At 55.3% G+C, this 3,873-nt stretch overlaps 1 protein-coding gene across 1 annotated transcript in view; it reads right to left on the reverse strand.

Moving 5' to 3' along the window:
* Positions 1–106, reverse strand: part of NR3C1 (nuclear receptor subfamily 3 group C member 1) — a 51,379-nt gene extending 51,273 nt beyond the window's left edge. The window contains exon 1 of the mRNA XM_042826226.1: positions 21–106. The gene's annotated coding sequence lies outside the window, so the exon portion shown is untranslated. The remainder of the gene's footprint in view (positions 1–20) is intronic.
* Positions 107–3,873: the final 3,767 nt, after the last annotated feature.

The following is a 3,873-nucleotide window of genomic DNA, read 5'->3' on the forward strand; positions in this document are numbered from 1 at the left end:
ACCTCCCTCGCGGCCCTTACCTCGTCCAGGGGGGGGCGCTGGGTCCTTCAGCCACCCACCGCCATGGCGGCCGGGGGCAGCGGCCGGGGGCAGCAGGCTGAGCGGAGCGGGGCGGGCGGAGGAAGTCAGCAGCCGCCCCTCCTGGAGCGGAGCGGAGAGCGCCCCCCCCCCCCCCCCTTCCTCCTCCCACCGGCCCGAGCTCCGGCCCGAATCCCCGCCCCTCCCTCCCTCCGCTGCCCGCGGCACCCCCTCGCTAATTAGCGCTAATTGCCTCCGCAGACTTTGCCCCGCGCTGCCCGCCCCCCTCCCGCCGCCCTCCCCTCGGCCGCGCCGCGCTCGGCGGTGCTGTGCCCCAGCCACAAAATGGAGGACGGCGGCGGCCGCCTCCCCGCCCCCTCCCTGCCGCCCGCCTCCCCGACGTGGAGAGGGAGTGGAGCCGGCGGCACTTATAGGGGCGGCTGCAGCGCCCGCTCCGCTCCGGCTCCGCACGGCTCCGCTCGGCTCCGCTCCGCGGGGCAGCGCCCGCCGGGCTCAAGCGAGGGGGAACGGTGCGACCTGTTGGCTGCGGCGGGCAACTGCAGCCTGCGCCCGGGCTCCGAGGGGCCCGCCGCCTCCGCCCGGGCTCGGCCCGCTACCGCGAGGCCGCCCCGCCCCGCTCCCGTCCCGTCTCGTCCCGCTCCCCAGGCGGGGGCAGCGCCGCGCGGGGGGGCCGGGCTGAGCGCCGCGCTCCTGGCGCTGCCCCTCCGCGGACGTCCGTCCCAGCGGGAGGCGGGTGACGTCCCCGCAGCAGAACGCGGGGCGTGCGGGGGGGGGGGGGGCTAGAAGTCAGCGGGAAGGCGCTCGCGGGTTTGCGTGTCGTTCCTCGGGGGCCGCTGGAGGTGTGGGGGTGAAGGGCTCGAGCTGAATGCGCGGAAACTGAAAAGCCCACGGATAGTTGAGGGAAAGAGGTGCCGGGGGGTGGGGGGGGAGCATTCCGGCTGCAGCACTGACAGAACGCACGTTGTCACCGAGAGGTGCGCCTCTGCCCCGCGGAGCACCGTGCCGCTTCGCTTGCGAGGTTCTGAATAAAAGGAACAACAGTGGGAGTTCAGCGCGGCTGGGGCGAATTGAGGTGCAGAGGCTCCGCTGGAGATGGGGCGCTGCGGTGCGCTCTGCGCGCTGCGGGGACGTCACCCGTAACGGCGGCCGAGAGCGGGGCAAGGACAGAGCAGGAGCCATCACAGAGGATGTAGACCAGGAGTGAAAAATAGAATGAAATGGAACAGCAAAGCAGAAAGCTCTGCTTTGCAGAAATGCAGGGAGCAGGGCGCCTTTCCAGGGCACAAAGAGGGACCCTCGTGCCACCGGCGTTCCACAGAGCTGACAAATTTCAGAAGCAGTGATTGTCAGATGCCAAAGGGGTCAGTTCTGATTTGGGGCAATTAATGACATTGGAGATGATGAGCAGGTACTGCCTGTGCTCATGCTGTTGATGAGCAGCCAGTGTCTGCTGTGGTACCCGATAGATCACTTCACACAGTACTGAACACATCACTGAAATGGGTTTTCTTTCTATCCAGCTGTTTAAATCCGGATTTGGATATTCTTTCATTGGGAAGGCCAAGAAAAGCACCATTTTGAAAGCATCATAAATCCTTATTAGTTGTTATTATAATTATTATTATTTTAACACAGTGTTGAATTTTAGAGCACTCTGCTTTATGTTTACATATGCAAAATAAATGCACACTGTGTTAGCCTTTGTATTCATCTATGCTGCACATATGGAAAATGGTTCTAAAAATCTACATATTCCTCTGCAACTCCCCTTAATCTCATGGACGTTTGAAAGGGATATTTAAAATGGCATTTCAAACTGTCGTCTCGTGCCACAAATTATAGCTAGCAGGAAGCACTGCTTCCCATATGAGAACAGCAGAGTGAGCAGTCAGGCTACAGTCACAGAGATCTTTGCTATCAGGTACAGGAATGCTGCAGGGGACTTTGCCATGAAGCAAAAGCCAGAACGTCTCCCAGAGAAGGAAATCCTGACACACATCTGGGGCTATACCTAGAAAATGTACTCCACTTTACTGCTCTGTGAATACTCTACCATAGACACTCTTCCATTTGGTGTCAACCTGCTCAGCTCAGCCCTGGGATGTGAAGGAACATCTTTACAGTGAGGTGACGGAGCACTGGAACAGGCTGCCCAGGGAGGTGGTGGAGTCTCCTGCTCTGGAGATGTTCAAGACCTGCCTGGATGCCGACCTGTGCGACCTGCTGTAGGGAACTGCTTTGGCAGGGGGTTGGACTCGATGAGCTCTGGAGGTCCCTTCCAACCCCTACAATTCTGTGGTTCTGTGTGTGTGCCAGGACATCAGCCTGCGCAGGAGGGCTGCAGCTTCGCACTGTGCCAGCGCCAGCCTGAACTCCATGCTGTCTCAGGAACGTGTTTACCATATCTGGTTGTTTCTAAGATCTTTAGATGAGACCTCTGTTTACAAACACGCTCCCATGCTTGGTTGAAGCTGGTTTTGCAAAGTAACGAGTAGGACATTTCTTCTCTAATTAACAGCTTGATATCATCTTTTATCCAAGAGGACACGATTTTGTGTTGCTGTGCTGCGTTTATCTCCAGCATCACGCGGTGACGTAGAGCAGTGCCAAACAGTGAGCAAAGAGCATCCCATGGCTTGGAGTGAGGGGCACCGCGGGGTCGTGTTTGCAGAGACGAGATGTGATCAGGGTGGAATGATTTACAAAGGACGTTTTTGGCTCGTTGCTAAGCACAGCAGCATTCTTGCTAAGCACAGCAGCATTCGTTACAAGGCCATCGTTGGTAAGCTCGTGGTAAACCGTACAGCTGCACTCATGTTTGAATGCAGAGTTGGGTTTGCTCATTGTCTGCAAGTTGCTGCTACACACAAGAGGTCTGACTTGTAGATTTGTTCCCTTTTAAGCATCATTCATTGAACGGAGCCAGTGAATACCCTCATATGTTTTCTGCCTCTAGCCCACCAAGTCAGGAAGGGAGCATTACCGACTCACTTCTGCTGGCCACGAGTGCTGCTGGAGGAGAACCAGAGCACAGCCTGCAGTGATGGAGCAGCTCAGCCTTAGCCTGCCTGCTGCCTGTGTGTGCAGCCGGGCCGACCTCCTCCTGCCTTCCTCCAAGCACAGCAGTTCCCTGCGGTACTCCCAGACTGTAAAAACAAATGTAATGTAGAAACATTTTCCAGTAGAAACATGAGAGCCTGTAAATGACAACTGGAGAACTCTTCCGTGATGATGGAGATAGATGAAATCCATCCTCGTTAGTTTCACCAGTCCTCTTCTTCTCAATACACAAATTCTGCCATATAGCAATCATTATACAAATGCTGTTGCTAATTTGCTAATGAATATATATTTAACTGATGAGTTCAAATACAGGAAACTTTTTTTTGGTCTGCATCTCGATGCATCTAAGTTTTAAGTAATAATTCTATGTAAAGAAGAAAGACACTTGGAGAACAGAGGGAAGAAATTTGGATTTGGGGAAGAACGTTGTATTGACAAAAAAAAATGTTGGCTGTCAATCCGTGCATCGTGTCAAAAGTGTTTGAGCAAGCAGGGCTGTGGGCAGGGGGCACCCAGCTGGGTGCAGAGCTGTGGGGCTGCGGGGGGAGAGCGGTGGTAGAGCTGTCAGAGGAGACTGAAAAAGGAAATGAATGGCTGTGCTTCCCTATGCCACCACATAACAATCTTGCAAAGACAAGGACTCTCAACCTCAGCAAACATTAAACATAGACATTAAAAGATGTATCTAGCTGTGGAACATTATTAAATCATAAGATGTGGTTACGGCTCTCGTGGAGGAGATGGAGCAATGCATTGGAACTGAGAACTGAG

This window comes from Centrocercus urophasianus, unplaced genomic scaffold, assembly GCF_019232065.1.
Source record: "Centrocercus urophasianus isolate 14NV4802_14NV808 unplaced genomic scaffold, USGS_Curo_1.0 seq_26, whole genome shotgun sequence".
In the NCBI taxonomy this organism is placed as follows: Eukaryota; Metazoa; Chordata; class Aves; order Galliformes; family Phasianidae; genus Centrocercus; species Centrocercus urophasianus.